At 53.8% G+C, this 17,404-nt stretch overlaps 1 protein-coding gene across 3 annotated transcripts in view; it reads left to right on the forward strand.

Annotated features, from left to right (window-relative positions):
* Positions 1–17,404, forward strand: part of BRINP1 (BMP/retinoic acid inducible neural specific 1) — a 171,035-nt gene that overhangs the window by 18,591 nt on the left and 135,040 nt on the right. The window contains exon 1 of one of the 3 annotated variants that reach the window (XM_055301583.1): positions 13,568–13,628. The exons of the other annotated variants lie outside the window; for them this stretch is intronic. The gene's annotated coding sequence lies outside the window, so the exon portion shown is untranslated. Of the gene's footprint in view, positions 1–13,567; positions 13,629–17,404 lie in introns of those variants that run through there. 3 annotated transcript variants of the gene reach the window in all.

Below are 17,404 nucleotides of genomic sequence, written 5' to 3' on the forward strand. Positions count from 1 at the left end.
ATGGGTAGAGAGAGTCGCTGCCTTCAGATGGGATAACCTTGTGTGGAGATGAATGTTTTTCGAACAGGTAAGATAGACAAACGATTCTGGGGCTCTTGACATACATTTATTGAGCACCTACAATGTTTCTGACAATGGAATAAGGGCTTCCATGCATGGTAATATATTTGATTTTACAACTATCAAGTAGTTATTGTAGATATTACAGTTTCAATTTTGAAGATGTGTCAACTAAGGCTCTTAGAATTGAAGTGATCAGGACTGGTATTTGAAATGGAGTTTTTTATATTAAAGACTTTGTTTACATGTCTTTGGCCTCAGTGTACTGGCGCGTGAGTATAGCAGCGTGTGTGTGTGCGCGCGTGCACACACCCACGTGCTCATGGACCTGTGGGGATGCGTGCGTTCTTCTTCCTCACATGCATTTCTTAAAATGCATGGATGTGTAGATATATGCATGTGTTTGTAGCACATATGTCTGTACCAGCTAGAGCCATAATCATCCAGCAAAGTACGTCTGTGTAGCTGGTATTGGGGGCGAGGGGCGTGTGGATTGTGTGAGCTGTAGGGGGAGAGGATCCCAGAGGCAGAGGGTGGAGGTGCCGACATGGCTATGTGCTTTGCAGGGATCCTTTTCCGTAAGTTATTAACCCCGAGAGCATTTTTTTTTTCAAAATCTTTTGAAAAGCGTCCAGATGTGCCCATGTCAGGTGTCCTGAGACCACAGTTGGTGAAGTGCTCATCTAGATATTAAAGCAGGCCCGAGTGAAGAAGAGGTGAATGCCAGAGGTGTCTGTGATACAGAGACTTGGGGTAACTTAGGGTAACCTTTGTGGTGGTTGTGGCGGGTGCAGGGTGAGTAAAAACCTGCAGAGGATGACTTCTCCCGTGTTCCGCCCCCATTATTTCACCCAGAGCCTGCAGGGAGTCCCCGAGGCAGGCCCTGCCTTCCTGTTTTGCAGATGGCATGACTGACACTCAGGGTTACGTGATCCCCTTGCAGTCACCAGGGACAGAGCTGGGATTTGAACCCGGGTTTTCCTGCGCGTGTGATTTCCATCCCCCGCGCCTGTCCTCACGGTTTCCCACTCTGCGGGGTTTGCTCAGGCTCTGACCTGGACCCGTAAATCTCAAGCCATCCGACACCCCGACACCCAGCCCAGCCACATAAACATTCCGGATTCACTGCCTCGACGCTCCGAGGGACTGAAATAGAACTTTGAAATCCTCCCTCACTTTTAATTAAAAAAAAGATTTAGGCTAACCCTGGGTTTCCACTTCTGTTTAACTGCGACTGCTTTTAACCGTTGCTGTATTTTTATTGTTGCAAATGTGACGCACCGATCCATCTTCCTTGTAACGCTTCTCGGTTTCTGCTCCATCTGTTGAAGAGAAAACATTTGCAGAAACCTCTCGGCTTCTCTCCAAGGGCTGGAACTTCGGTTGTAGCGAGGAATGCAGTGCAGGAAATGGGGTTGGCCGTTGGTGAAATCAGGGAAATTGGCAAAACCTGTTTCTAGTATCTTCCCGGTGGTCATTTCCCTAAAGGACCGGTTCTCCCAAGTGCCCGCCGACCCGCGGTGCTCCCCGGCCCGCAGCGAGGAGGGTGCCGACCCTCCTCGTAAAGGATCATCCATTCCGGTCTTTGGGACTGTGCCCTCTTCTAAGCTAGATCCTCCATTGGGGGTTTTTCAGACAAACTATCATTAGTTCTGTTTTTTTTTAATCATTAGTTCTTAATAATGACAGCGTTTGGTGTGGAAGGGGGACTGGACTTGGCGTTGGGACACTTGAATTCACGTCTTTACCTTGTCACGTTTTAACCTGGCAAGTCACTCAGAGGCTCCAAGCCTGGATTTGCTGGGAAAGCCCCAGGATCAAATGGTTCGGTTAAAGCTCACGTGCTCTAGAATTGTGAAGTGCTTCACTCATGCTAAGCATGTTCACTCATGCTTTCCATGTGTTATTTCGTTTTGGTTGTTCATCCTTTTGTTTATGTATTTATGGGACGTTTGGTGGATGAAGGGTATGCACCAGGTCATGCTTTGGGGTGGGTGATCCTAACAGGAATAAGGCCAGGTCCACACGTACCCTTCAAAAGCCCACACGTGGAGTAGCGTAATAAATGTTGCCGTAAAATCACAAACAGGCTGTGGTTTCCACTTCCTGAGGGGACCAGGGGATTCTTCAAGGAGGAGATGATCTTGAACTGAATGTTAAGGAGTAGGGGTTTATTAGGTTAGGAGTGGGAATAGGGTAGAGAAAGCATTCTTGGCAGAGGGATTGGCTTGGGAAAAAAGGTAACACGGGGTCAAACGCATTGGGGCAGGCTAGAAGCGTGTGCAGGCGATCTAGAAAGTGAAGGCTGGGATGCTGGCAAGAGGCGTGGAGAGTGAGACATGGTGAACAGTGAGATACAGTGGCAATAGCCAGGAGTGGACATGTGGAGGTAGGAGGGAGCCATTGATAGATGTAATCAAGGAAGTGGTCAGTCCAATGTAATGTCGTAACGAATGATAAGAAATATATTTTTGGCCGTCATCCTTGGAATTTCCTAAGTGAAAAGAAGCAATGAAAGCGTCTTTCATTATGTCAATGAGGTGGCTTTTTGATGTCACCTAAGGATAGGAGCTGGTTGCCAAGGAGACCCAACCATGTGATTGGAGGCTGGAACCTTCAGCCCAACTCCTCAACCTCGAGGGAAGGGAGAGGGCCTGGAACTTGAATCCCTCACCGATGGCTGATAGAATCAGTCGTGCCTGTGTGATGAAGTAAAAACCCAGAGGGAGAGAGTCAGGAGAGCTTCTGGGTTGGTGACTATGTGGAGGTGCTGGGAGAGTGGTGCACCTGGGGTGTGTGTGTGTGGGGGGGGGGGTTTGGAGGCTCCCTGCCCTTCCTGCATGCCCACCCTATGCCTGTCTTCCATCCGGCTGATTCTAAGTTGCAAAATCAGCAACTTTATACCCATGGACTTTATAATGCACCCATGGACTAATGAGTAAGTGAGTTTCCTGAGTTCTGGAAGCCATTCTAGCAAATTCAGTTGAATCCAAGAAGGGGCCAGTGGGGATGTCCAAACTACTGCTAGTTGGTCAGATGTACAGGTAGCAACCTGGGTTTGGGATTGGCGCCCTGAACTGGAGCAAGTTGTTGGAACATCCAGCCTGTAGCTGGTCAGCTAGAAGCACAGGTAACAACCTGGACCTGGGACCAGCATCTGAAAGGAAATTGAGGAGGAGCAGTCTTACAGGACTCAACCCTAAGCCTGTTGGGGGGTAGCATCAGACTTGAGTTGAATTGGGGCACCTGGGTGGCTCTGGAGGTTAAGCTTTGCACTCTGATTTCAGCTCAGGTCATGATCTCAGGGTTATGAGATCGAGCCCCTTGTCAGGCTCCATGATGGGTGTGGAGCCTGCTTAAGATTCTCTCTTTCCCTGTCTCTGCCCCAACTCCCATCTCAAAAAAAAAAAAAAAAAAAAAAAAAAGAATTGAGTTGGATTATAGGACACCCAGCTAGTATCTGTAGAATTGTCTGCTGTTGCTGTGGGAACTCCAACCCCCACCTGCCCTTCACATTGACATTCGTCCCAGAAAACCCACAGACCCAATAACAAGGCTGGCTAGAGCGTGAGCCCCACAGCGGGAGCCAGAGCCTGGTCAGTGTGCCCATCGAGTCTGCGCTTAATCTCCTCACTATCTAGAATGGCATTTTAGGAATATCTGGTTAGTTCTGGGAAAGAGGGAGAGGCTGAGCAAGGAAGAAGTTGTGGTTCCTCCTGAGGGCAAGAATATTCCTTAGAACTCTGGAAAAGAGGTCATCGGTGATAGAATGGTAAGCATAATTTTCAGCCTTTTCAGGGACACATCTTGGGTAAGGAAGAGAGTCTACGTGGGCAACTTCCTGGTGCCCCGAGGGGAGAAGATGGGAATTTGGGAGGAAATTGGGCCCCTCTGGCCTTTGTTAATGTCCTTCACGTGGACTCTAGTGGGTTCTTAGGAGATACCTAAGGTAACATCGTGGAGGCTGCCTTCCGTGGCAACCCACCAGAGATAGAACCCCAAAGTGAAACACTTTATTTTTTGTGCTTCTGTAATTTCATGTTTTTATAGCATTAAAAAAAAAATCCTTGAAGGAAGAGCCATCAGAAGCAAGAACTCCATGGTCTGAAATGTCTCTGAGATGTTTAGCCTCTTTCTCCATTTGTGAAGGCCGATGCCCGCACACCTCCATTCCACCTCCTTCTGTTGCGGTAGCCTCTGCACGTCGAGCTTTCCTTTCATGGCTGTGCCTTTCGATGCCATTCTCCTTTGTCCAAGTCTTGTAAATTGACGGCTCTCAAATGCTGGTCTAAAATTTGATGTCTAGATGTGAAGGGCAATCTTTTATTTTAAGATTATGTCCTCTCTATTTTATGTTTCTGGTTAAAAAGTACTTTCCCTTACAAAATGCTGGTCATGGTAATTCCAATTTCTGTATCGTTCAATGCCCTTTCCAAGAACAAGAACACTTCATGTGGGTCAAAAAAAAAATTGGTTTTAAAAAATTGATGTGGCCACGTAGTCTGAAGGGCCGATGTTGACGCTATTCCCCACACAGAACAGTCTCTTTCTCAGTCCACGTTTGACCTCAAAACTCAGTGATCCTATCTTTGTGCATGTCGTCATCCTCTGTAACATCTTGCTCGGATCCGGCCCGTAGTAGGTCATCACTAAATGGGTAATAAGTTCAGTGAACCTCTAGGTAATTAAAAATGAATCGAGGGCATTTTCTGTGTGCAGGGCTGTGGGATGTAGTGAAAGAGCACAAGAGTTTAAATGAATTTCAGTCGGGAACACAGCCTACAACCCGGCTTCCGCGCTGAGGAAGCTCAGCACTTAGGGGCTGAAGGGCGTGCCTGGGCGGCTGTGAGCCCGGCTCCTCCACAGCAGGCAGCTTACTTAGGTGTTTTCCCATCTCCCCATCGGTGAAGTGGGTATAAGATTAGCCTCCCAGAGTCCCCTGGATCACAGGAGCTTATCGAGGTAGACTTTTCACCCAGGAAGGGGCCGGTGGGTGTTAACTGTCATCATTAAGGCCCACGTAGCAGAAATAAGGGAGTAGGGAGCCCAGGTGGACTTGGGTCAGGAGACCAAGGTGCAGGTTCCTGCTGCACCACTTGCTGGTGAACTTTAAGGAGTCCCTTAACGTCCTTGTATAAAACCAGATTCAGAACTGAGCAGCCGTCCCCGAGACTTTAGCAAAAGCTGCTGTTCCTAAGATGTAGAAGCTGATGAAAAAGCCTCCCCGAGGCTGCGTAGGGCGTTGCTATGAAGCAGGCAGGGAGGTGGATGGCTGGAAAGGTGCAGTATAGCCGACGGAGAAGATTTGGTTTCCTCTTTCTGGAAAGTCCTTTGGATCCTTAGTAAGACGGTTCTTTTCCTTTAGGGCGGGAGGCATTGAAACTATTGCAACCGGTGGGACGTTGGCGTTGTTTTTCCTAGAGATGCCCGGAAAGCGAATTCTCTCCCCAGAGAGTCACCCCCGTGATGAAGGCCTCCTTGTCATAAGGGAGTTGATGGAAAGACAGAGCTGACGTCCAAGATGGAATTAACGGAACTCAAGATGGGACGATGTGGTTCAGGGTCTGGAACTGTTCTTAGGTACAGTAACGTGGTTCTTGGGTACAGGGCGGCTGCGCGAACCAGCTGAGTCAGGTGCGTGTGTGCGTGTGTGCGTGTGCACAGGCGGTGTGGATGCTCCATGACACAGGTGGTGGGTTCCTCAGCCCGGCTGGGTTTCGCTCGCTGCCGGAGATCAGGTTGGCTTCTAGAAATACCTGCTTCTGGCACATTGCATGGATTCTTGCTGGTTTTCGGAAGTTTGTCAGCAAGACCCTTTGTTTATTTTCGTGCAGAGAAGAAATAAATGGTGGAATGTTAAGGTGATGGGAGGAGGCCGGTCGGGTGGGGTGGAGAGGAGGACCTGAGGCCCCGTGTCTGTGTTTGGGGGGCTCAGTAAGCCACAGCAGAGGTGAGGTTAAACCAGGGAGGGGTGAGCAGAGGAGGCTGAAGGGAGGAGCTGACCCAGTGCCCCTCTTAGCAAAACAAAGGCCTTTGCACAATGGGACGTTGGGTGGCTTCAGGCTTTTGAGGTTGAAGCCAGAAACCAGGAGGGGGAGGTGGGTTCAGAAACTCAGCACAGGGCATCAGGTAAACCTTTTTTTTTTTTTTCGTTTTTTTTTTAAATTTTAAATAATAATTTCATTTTTTATTGGTGTTCAATTTGCCAACATACAGAATAACACCCAGTGCTCATCCCATCGAGTGCCCCCCTCAGTGCCCGTCACCCAGTCCCCCCCACCCCACGCCCTCCTCCCCTTCCACCACCCCTAGTTCGTTTCCCAGAGTTAGGAGTCTTTATGTTCTGTCTCCTTTTCTGATATTTCCCACACATCTCTTCTCCCTTCCCCTCTATTCCCTTTTACTATTATTTATATTCCCCAAATGAATGGTGAGCCTTTTAACCAGAGCATTTGGAAGGAAAAGCAGCCGACTGATGCGCTGCTCTGTTCACTGGACGAGCAGGCCTGGGAAGGCGCTTCTTTGTGTTAGAGGCCCTGGTTAAAATGAAAAAAATGGGTATATTCGTGCTCTGGAGGAGTGTAGTCAGGGGGTAAGCGTGTTAAGCACCTACTGTGTGCCAAGTGCTGATGATTTAAAAGTGAACAGACCGTACGGCCTTTACGTTTCATTCAGGATAAAGATTAATAACATTAAGCAAGTAGAGTATGGAGAGTGCTAGGAGATATATATATATATATTCCAAATAATAGTTTTTTAAAATATTTTATTTATTTATTCATAGACAGAGAGGCAGAGACACAGGCAGAGGGAGAAGCAGGCTCCATGCAGGGAGCCCGACGTGGGACTCGATCCTGGGTCTCCAGGATCACACCCCAGGCTGCAGGCGGCGCCAAACCCCTGCGCCACGGGGGCTGCCCCAAATAATAGTTTATATTTATTGAGCTCCTACTCTGTGCAAGGCATAGTGAAAATTGTAGGCAGTGTCTCGAAAACTTCTCCCTGCCACCCTCTGAGTTAGAGAAGACGCTTATCATCCACATTTTAGCCATGGGAGGGCAGACGCAGGGATGCTGCCTAAGCTGTGCGAGGAGAGAAGGGAACAGCAGGCGGCTCCTGGGGAACCACACCCCCCCACCCCCGTGTTGACTTCTGTCCACCTGCCCCGTCCCCACACGCCCCAGCCGCTCCGCAGGGAAGACCCGCTGCTGCTGCTGCTGCAGGCAGGTGCGCTGCGCTGGAGGCGGGGCAGCCCCAGGTGGGCGCCGCGGGCCCGGGAAGGGTCCCGAAGGGTCCAGCAGGAGCGCATGTCCAGGAAGAGCATTTCTAGCGGTGGGGACGGCGAGGCAACCTCGTGGGGGTCTGAACCTCGCCGACTGCTGAGGACGGGTAGGTCGCTCCGCCGGAAGGCCCGGGGCGGCGGGGAGCGCGGGCGCCAAGGATGGACACACGGCCAGGCCGCAGCCTCTCAGGTCTCAGTGCCTGCTGGATCCCTGGCTTCTCGGGACCCAGGGAGGAGCAAGGATTCGCTGACCCCGTCGGGAAGCCCCTGCAGAGAGGGAGATGAGGAACAACTAGGAGCGTGTGTTAGATGGAGAAGGATGGGCTTCGTCGGCCTCCGGCCCAGGGCGTGACCCCGGGGTTCTGAGATCGAGTCCCGCGTCAGGCTCCCTGCAGGGAGCCTGCTTCTGCCTCTGCCTGTGTCTCTGCCTCTCTCTCTGGGTCTCTCATGAATAAATAAGTAAAATTGAAAAAAAAAAAAGAAAGAAAGAAAGAAAGAATGGGCTTGCAGGTTTTAAGGGGCAGGGCTGGCTTTCAACCAGGGTGCCGTGCAGGGGGAGGAAAGGCCTGGGAGGAGCCACAGGCGCGCAGGTCCACGTAAATGCAGCCGGTGTGGGAAACGCTCGCAGGCGGGCAGGCTGCACGGTGCCGGCAGGGAGCGCAGCAGTTGTTAAGTTCAGGGCTGTTGTCGTGAAGAACGCGACCCGTGTAGCCAGCTTTGTCCTACTGATGTGTTTTTAATCGGATGTTCTTCTAGAATTCACCCTTGGCTGACTCCATATCTCGTTCCCTGGGGGCGGCGCGGCCACCCCTGTGCACCTGCGCTCTGGACGGCTGCGGGGCCCTCTCCCGTCGCACCCGGTGGCTCTCGACCGGGTCACAGCGCCACAGCCCACACGTAGGTCGTGCCGGTGGCCTGGGGACGCTCGGCGGGACCCCGCGCCCTACGGCTCCTGGGGAGCATTCAGTGCGCACGGCCTTGCTCCCAGCGCCCTGCCCGCTGCTGCGTGGCCCTGATTGGTCTGATCCAGGCAACAGCCTCGGGTGTTCTGCTAATTTTTCCTGTACAGATAGGTAAACTGAGGCAAGGAGAAATCAAGCGGCTGGCCAAGGGCACGGAGTTAGTGGAGCACCCAGGATTTGAGCGGAAGAAGTCTCCTTCCAGAACCTTGGGGGAGGCTGCTTGTCCGTCACTGGCCCAGATTTTCCAGCCCGGGCCGAGGGCAGTGCGGGCGGTGCCCTCGGAGGAGCCGCGGCCTGGGAATCGGGACGGAGGCCATCTCGGGCCCCGGCAGGCGCCGTGGGGTTAATTTTGCTCACAGACCACGGGGGTCGTGTGTCACAGAGGGGAGCCTGTGGGTCTCCCGTGTGGACGTGTCTCGGGGGCCGAGGATGGGAACTCTGGGTCCAGCTGCAGGCCGCGTGCAGACGCCGCAGAGCCCCCGTGTGTGGACACGCAGGTGGACGCGTAGGCAAGGGAGACGGTGTCGCCCGCGTCGGTGGGGGAGCTGCAGCTGGGGGTGCAGAGTGAGACCCATCTGGCCGGGACCCCTGCTTCTTACAGGAGACCTGGTGCAGGCCCTTGGCCTTTGCGTTGTCTGTGTTGCTCTGTCCCTGAAACAAAGGCATCGGCTTAGATCAATAGTCCTGAAATGTGGCCTTTCAGGTACCCGCTTGCCTCACAAGTTCTCTTCTTCCATCCAGGCCACTTCCTGGTTTTCCTTAAACTACTGGGCTTCCCACAGAAAGGCGTACGCTTATATAGGGACTCTCAGAGCACCGCCAGAAAATCCTTTTCAGAAAGGATTATTTGCACTAAATAATGCAAGGAAAGCGAAAAGGGTGCAGGGCACCTGCGTGGCTCAGTTGGTTGAGGGTCTACCTTCAGCTTGGGTCCTGACCTCCTGGTCCTGGGATCGAGTCCTGCCTCGGGCTCCCTGCTCAGGGGGAGGCTGCTTCTCTCCCCCCCCCTCCCTCCTTCTGTCCCTCTTCTGCGGCTTGGTCTCTCTCTCTCAAATAAATAAAAAAAAATTTAAAAACAAAACATCCCCCCCCCCCGGGTGCGATGACCTCCTAGTTTCCGTCTGGCCTATACATTCTCACTGGATTCTTTCCTGCCGGCGCCTCTAATCTTTGGGGCCCCCCACTTTGTGTCAGAAGGCACATTGTGAAACGCTACAGAGACGCTAATACAAAGGAGCAGTAAAATGAGGCTTTCACCCCTTAACTTAATCAACATTGGGAGACAGTTGAAAGGGGAGCTTCCCCCCACCCCACCTTGTATATGGATTAAAGTGACTTTATGGAAATCCGGGTCTCCGCTTACAGCCGTGTCCCTCCCGGCCCGGCCCGTTGACAGTCCTGGCTTCCTGAAATGCTTGCCTGGAGGGTCTGTAGCATCTTCCCAGCCCTGGCATCTAATCTTAAGAATCTTCCAGGGGACGCTCCCAATACTTGGGAGAAGCAGACCCGACGGGATGACGGACGGAGGGCGGGAACCCCGGCTGAGGTACCCAAGAAGGAGGCAGAAAGGGACTGTGTGTGGCCCTGCTGTCCCTGCCTTGAAACATCTAGAAGGGAGGCGGCGCTGGCACCTGTTGAGCACCCCATGCGCATCCTCCCATGCGGACCTTTTAAGGACCTTTGAACTGTATCCTTAGGCCTTGATGCGTTGGCTTCCTCTGCTCTGGGCAGGGAAAGGGCCGGCCTTTAGCCCCCATGGGCGCTGGGGATTCCCGGCCCCAGACTCGCTTCCTGCCGCACCTGCCCCTCGGGGAGGTCAGCAAGGGCTGGGGTTTCCTTGGCGCGATGGCAAGTGCCACACAGCCGCAGCCGGTGTTGGTGGGTCACGGAGCCTGTCCCTCTGGGCGAGCGGACGCCCCCGACCTGGGTGTCCTTTCTGGGCCTGGCCTGGGGGCGGGGGCCTAGGGGACGGGGACGGGAGCTCCTGGCCCTACACCCCGGCCAGGGTGTGGGTCCCACCTCTCCGCCAGCCTCTCTTTGTTCCCTGGTAGATGGTTGATGCTAATGAGACCCTACTCGGGGATTTGAGCCCCTTGGGGGCCAATTAACTTCACTTTACTTCAGCTGCCAGGCACCTCAGAACTAAATCCAGATCAATTAGCTCTTCCCAGGTGCCGGTAGCCTCTCTCCTTCGCTCAGTTTTAACCATCCTTTGTTCCATTTTTATTTTTAATTCTCCTGATTTATATCTTATTTAACTTTGTAATATCACTTTAGCTGTGTCTGGGGGCAGGTGGGGCATGGATTCTAAATAAATAAACGAAACCCCCTTAGGGCCGCATCCGGAGCGGGAGGCCAGCTCCTGGGGCGTCTTCTGGGAGGAAACCCTGAAGGTGCTCCTGGGGGGGCCCCAAGCCGGGGAGCAGGGGGGCGCGGGGACGTCCGAGGGGACGTCCGAGGGGGGCCAGGCCCGGCCCCCCACCTGCTTTGCCAGTAAAGTTGTCTTGCCCCACAGCCGCGCCCGTTCCTTACCGTCTCGTTCCTTCCGCTGCGGCGGCAGCACTGGGGGCTCGGAACGCGGTCAGTATGGCCCGTAAAACCGAAAATATGTACTACCCGGACTTTTAAAGAAAAGTTTTCTGTTCCTGGTCTGGAGGAAAACAAGATGAGTGGGACCCGCTGTCCGGGTGGGAAGAGAAGCTTGTTTTCTTTATGCCCCACCCCCTTCTTCCTTCCTCCTTAATTTCTTCTTCCTTCCCCACTCCCTTCCTTTTCCTTCCTCCCTCACTCCCCTCTTTGTCCTTCCTTCCTCGTTCCTCTCTCCTTCCCTCCTTCCCCTCCTTTCCCCCTCTTCCTTCTTCCCTCCCTCTCCTCCCCCTTCCTTCCTCTTTTCCTCCCTCCCTCTTTCCCTTCTTTCCTTCCTTCCTTCCTTCCTTCCTTCCTTCCTTCCTTCCTCCCTCCCCTTCCTTCCTTCCTTCCTTCCTTCCTTCCTTCCTTCCTCCCTCCCCTTCCTTCCTTCCCTCCTTCCTCCCTTTGTTCTTCCCTTTCCTCCCTCTTTCCTTCCTTCCTTCCTTCCTTCCTTCCTCCCTCCCTCCCCTTCCTTCCTTCCTTCCTTCCTTCCTTCCTTCCTTCCTTTCTTTCCTTCCTTCCTTCCTCCCTCCCCTTCCTTCCTTCCTTCCTTCCTTCCTTCCTTCCTTCCTTCCCTCCTTCCTCCCTTTGTTCCTCCCTTTCCTCCCTCTTTCCTTCCTTCCTTCCTTCCTTCCTTCCTTCCTCCCTCCCCTTCTTTCCTTCTTTCCTTCCTTCCCTCCCTCCCTCCTTCCTTCCTTCCTTCCTTCCTTCCTTCCTTCCTTCCTTCCTTCCTTCCCTCCTTCCTTCCTTCCTTCCCTCCTTCCTCCCTTTGTTCCTCCCTTTCCTCCCTCTTTCCTTCCTTCTTTCCTTCCTTCCTTCCTTCCTTCCTTCCTTCCTTCCTTCCTTCCTTTCCTTCCTTCCTTCCTTCCTTCCTCCCTCCCTCCCTCCCCTTCTTTCCTTCTTTCCTTCTTTCCTTCCTTCCTTCCTTCCCTCCCTCCCTCCCTCCCTCCCTCCTTCCTTCCTTCCTTCCTTCCTTTCCTCCTTCCTTCCACCTATCCTGAGCTGGAAGCATCCTTCTAGTCCAGTCTTTCCCATTTCTGAAGCAGCTACTGAACTCCAGAAACTGGAAGCGACGGCAAAACCAAAGAGCCATGGCCAGGGAGCGGCCACGAGGGGACAGCGGCCCCGGTGGGTGTTGTTTTCCCGGATGGGGCTAGGAGCTCAGGGGAGACGAGGCCTGCAAGTACAGGGAAGGCATTTAGCCAGTGCCTGGCCCGTCGTAAATGACCGAAGCTTAGCTGAGGTCCAGGACAAGCAGGTTCCACTGCAGAGGCGAGACCAGACCAGAACCTGAACGCCAGCAACGAATCAGAGCCTCACGGTTGGCGTGATCGCCCCGGAGAGCCGCATCTGCGCCCCGATACTCTTCCCTTAGCAAGGCCACGTGTCCTTGTCTCAAAAGTGGTAGAAATTGAGTCTCAGAAAGAGGAGTCACCTTGCCAAGGGCACATAGTAAGGGGGGAGGGGATAGTCAGGATTGGAACCCAGGCCTCCTGGGTTCAAACGCTTCCCACTGCGGGGTGCTATTAAGGAACTGTGGGACGGCGGCACGTGTTCTAAAGGACAAAGAACAGTGACATCCCGTCCAAGCTACAGGATTTGAGAACGGGGTGATGCGGTCGGAAAGGCTCCTGGAGGAGACAAGGCTGAGGTGGGAGAAAAACAGAGAAAATGGGGACCCCTGGGTGGCTCAGGGGTAGAGCATCTGCCCTCAGCTCAGGGCCTGATCCCGGGGTCCTGGGATCGAGCCCCTCATCGAGCTCCCTGCTCCGCGGGGAGCCTGCTTCTCCCTCTCCCTCTGCGTGCGCGCTCTCAAATAAATACATAAAATCTTAAAAAAAAAAAAAAAGAAGAAAGAAAAAGAACACAAAAACAAGGTTAGGGAACCTCCTAGTTAAGGGAGACACTTAGGAGTTTAATTAAGATATTAGGACTTGATCCTTAAGTCCAAGGTCACAAACCCAGGGATGCGGGATGCTTGCCTTTGACCTTCACAGGTCAGGGGTGGGGGAGAGACCCTTTGCTGATGCTCAGAAATGAGGGGATGTCGTAGAGGGATCTGACCTGAGAAGTCAGGTCACCGGGCTGACTGGGGACCCCACTCCCATGGGGAAGCCGTCTGCGTCGTCATAATCCCTTCTTAAAGTCGCTCCCGGGCCTGGACTCTCGAGTTCCCATCCCCCGAAGCAGTGGTGATTCACACAAGTCCCTCACGACTGATGTGATGAAATCAATAGGAGAAGCTGTGTATTTGCTCATCAGACACTTATTGAGCATCTATTTCCCTGCAGGGCTTTGGCAGGGGTGGGACGAGGGTGCTGGTCTGGGAGCAGGAACGTTTGCTTCAACACAGAGCCCTGGGGGTGGGGAGGTCGCACGCTCCCCCATCCTCCCCCACGGTCCTCCGTCCTAGAGAAGCAGCTGCCCGCCCCCCCCCCCCCACTCTTCCCCTGGTTCACTTTGTTATATTCATCCGAGAAGGGGGATCCATCCTCTGCTATTCTCATATTCTCTCTTCCCTCCCTTTCTCTCTTCTCTCTCATCCTGTCAGGTGAACACATCCCATCTGGTCCCGAGTCTCTGCGAGGCACCCCCTGCATACAGAGTAGATGGTTCTGAGCCTCTGAGGGTGGCCGACAGGAGAGAGGAGAGAGGAGAGCCGCCCAGGAAGAGCCAGGCTGGCAGCGGCGACCTCAGTGAGCTGCCTTTTCAAATCAATACCACTGCTTTGTTTCCAGCCCTGCATTGACTGCAGCGCTCCCGCTCCCTGTGCTCCCCGCCCGCCCGCGCAGCCCCTGCACCGGCTCCCACCCTCTCCATCCCCTCCACGGTGCTCCCCGAGGCCTCCGGGTCCCCCTCAGGTACCAGTGCTCCCTCCCGATAATGAGGAGCTCCATGTGGGAACTTGGCTTCCCTGGAAATGGTCCTTACGCCAACACAAAACCAAACCAAACCTTACCCCCGTTGCACCCCCCACCCCCACCCCGGAAAAAAAATCAATGCTCCGAGGAACAGGAGAGGATGCTCGGAGTTGTAAAAATAGTCTGCGGGAGGAGGCCTCAAGACGTGGTCTTTACTCTTGGCTTCTGCCATTAACTAGCTGTGGGACCCTGGGCGAGCCTCGGTTGCCTTTTCATGAAGCGAAGCCCTGGATTTGGTCTCTTTAAGGCTTATTGGACCCAACAGGGGTCAGAGTATCAGCAGGACATTTCTGATGGGTTTTCTTTTCAACTGACTCAAGATTCCTGAGGCCAGTAAGACACATTGATGTGTAATTCAGTAGACTTCTACCCACAGTGTTTCCCCTTAATGAGAGCTTACCCCCCCTTCCCCCCACCCAGGGCTGCTAGGCTCAGGTGAGACCTGCACAACTTCCTGACCTCATGGAACCGTGTGGGGCTGAAGGGAGCCTTCCCTGTGGTCATCAGTTACAAGGTGCACCCCAAACCCTGCAGTGTCACGATCCTGAACTTCTTGGAGATAGAGGGCCAGAGCAGAGGGCGCCCTTGGGTCACTCCCCACCTTGGGCGAGTGTTGCTCACCTCACACACAGCCAGCTGCAGGTGTGTGGATGTCGTGACCTCCTGCCCCATCGTCCCGGGTGTCCCATAAGCACCTATCCAACAGGTGAACATCACCGACGTTCGGTCACAGTATATCACCGAATGGCTGAGTCAGAAGGGCCCTGGAGACCATTTGAAACTCGCAACTGCATCCTCCATGGACAGACTGAGGCCCGGGGATAGGATGAGCCTTGACCCGGGTCGCACGGTGGACCAGCCCCCGAGCGGGGCCTGCAGCCCGGGCCCCCTGACTCCCAAACCAGGGCCTTGTGCACTTGAACCGACTCCCCTTGCGTTCAACGTGTGACTTGGCTCGACCCATCTGGGGGTAACCATTTCCCGAGGCCCTTCTGGGTTTTGTGTAAATTATCTGAGCCTTTTAAGGGAGGCCCAGCTGGGGCCTTCTCTTTGCCTCTTGGGCTGGCTCTTTCTGTCGGTCTCCGTCGGGAGAACATTATAATTTTCTCCCGTCTCTCCGGCGGAGCGCGGCCACCCCATCACTCACTCTAACAGACCCTGCTGAGCACCCACAGTATATCTGGAAGCCATTTTCTGTTTGGAAGTCGGTGGCGGTCAGCCAACATCTCAGTAATATTTGCTTTCCTAAGGCTTAGACAAATCAAATCCATTCACTTTCTTAGACTCGGTCCCTCTTGCCTGGCATAATTTCCCCTCATCTAAGGCAAGCCCAAATTGAGCTGGGTCTATTTTCTCTCTTTCTGTCTCCTTCCCTCCCTCCCTCCCTCCCTCCCTCCCTCCCTCCCTCCCTCCCTCCCTCCCTCTCCTTTCCCCTCCCTCCTTCACCCGTAGTCTTCTGACCCCATTGCTTCTCCTCCTCCTTCTTCTTCTCCTCCTCCTCCCCCTCCTTCCATCCTCTCTTTCTCTCTCTCTCTCTCTCTGTTTCTTCTTTATTCAACCACTATAGAGCCCTAGCTCAACACAATACTAAATCTGAAAGAAATCCAGGCAAACATACGCCAAACTTCCTGATTCCACAGATACAGAGACCGAGCTCCAGAGACGGTGTCTTGCCTCTGCTGTGGTGGCAGGAAAGGGGCTAGAACAGAGGCATCCTGACTCCGCTGGTCCGGTGGCGGGGAAACCTCGTGGCGTCTTCGAATTTACCCTCCATATGATGCGGGAGGTTGTTGGGGTCTGGAGGCGACGGCCAAGAAAGAATTCTGGAGACGTCTTTGGTGCAAAAAGATGGTTTTATTAAAGCAGGGGGACAGGCCCCGAGGGCAGGAAGAGCTGCGCGGGGGCCGTGAGGAGGGGCCCAGTATATACTTGCATGTTGGGAGGGGGTCACAGTGTAAGGCTCCAAGGAGTTTTGGAAGCAAGGTTTCCAGGGCCTCGAGGGGCCTCGCTGTCGTTGGGAAAGGTCACTTATTACCATGTAATAAAACCTGAGTCCTGAGCCCCTTCCGATGCTCACCGGTGGGCCGCACGCTGGGGGATGATCGCTGACCTAGAGCTTGGGGAGGGAGGTAGAGACGAAGGAAGTCTCCAAAGGGATTTTTTACGCGTTAAATAGACTCACAGGGTCCTGGGGGTCGGGGTCGGGGTGCTGTTAAGCTAAGGTTGCCTTTTGGCCTGAGCAGAGTACGAGCCTCCAGGTGGCGGAGGAAGGTCACTCTGCCTGTTTCGGGGCCTCCCAATGGGCCGTGAGCTGCAGGGATCCCCAAGTTTGCTCTTTGCCTCTGTGTCCCACCGCGTAAATGAGGCTGCTTTGGGCTTTCTCTCCGCTGACTGCCCTGGGGCTGGGCCAGATCTAGGAGACAGCCTGGACCGAGACCCCACTGGGATCATCTTGGCCTCCCCACCGCCCCGCGGGGAGTCCGTTTCCTGGCCTGGGAAGCGAGGACTCGAGGACTCAGTCTCCTCATCCTGCAGACCACACAGGCTGTTGTGGGGATGGGATGCCCTGGTGTGGCCCCGGGTTCTGGAGCCCCGTGGAGATGCCCCTTCCTGCGCTTGCTGCCTTGGCCTCCTCCCTCCTGCAAGAACTCTCAGTATTTCAAAGTCATGTTGATCCTATAGTGAATATTAGGGGCATCCCGGCAAAGGAAGCAGGTCTGGTATTTTGGGGCCAGAGATGTCCTTTAGGAATTTGGTCATTCATCCTCCTGCCTCCCTCTCGCAGCCCCGGTCCCTGCAGGGAAGCGGCCACCTTCTCCGAGCGCATTTAAAGCCTCCCGTCCCCGTAGCGCAGCAGCTAGAAATAGACCAGGCCCTGCCTTTAGATTCCCACAAAAATGGATCCTTTGGGTCAAAGGCTCCTTAATCTGCAAAACACAAGCTGTTTGCCTGACTTGAGGCCTCAGCAGACTTCCTAGGTTTGAAGGAGCTTTGGTATGGAAAACCGGTTTGTGTTTTGAAGATTAAGGGTCCTTTCATCCAAAAGATGCAGGTTTTCTTTTTTTTTTTTTTCTTTCCTCAAACTCCCAATGAAACACCTTGTTCCTTTCTGGCTTAAAACCTGGGAGCCTCCTTTCTTATGCAGAGATGGATTAGGTTACTCTGCACTTGCCGGGCCAAGAGGAGGAGAGAACCCCTGTGAGGACTTGGCGCCCCATCTTTCAGGACCAGCCCTCCTGCCCTGCTCCCCACCTGGGCTGATCACCCATATAATGCGGTGACGTCCTCTAGGACTGCTTTAAGCCCACAGATCATGGGATTTCACTCGCAGAATTTCTGATGAAGTCTGGAGGGGAAGGTGCATTTTAGGAGCAGAGACTGCTCAGGTCTCAGAAGTCCCCCCACTAGCTTGCAGGCAGCTGGCGTTTCCGGGGCGGTAACGGGGCTGCAGGGGGTTGGGCACGTCCCCAGCCCAGCGGCTGACAGGGCAGTGTGCTGGTGAGGAGCCTGGATGTGCTGGGATCAAGTACCAGGTGTCACTCTTACTATCC

This window comes from Nyctereutes procyonoides, unplaced genomic scaffold (assembly GCF_905146905.1).
Source record: "Nyctereutes procyonoides isolate TBG_1078 unplaced genomic scaffold, NYPRO_anot_genome, whole genome shotgun sequence".
NCBI classification, from domain to species: Eukaryota; Metazoa; Chordata; class Mammalia; order Carnivora; family Canidae; genus Nyctereutes; species Nyctereutes procyonoides.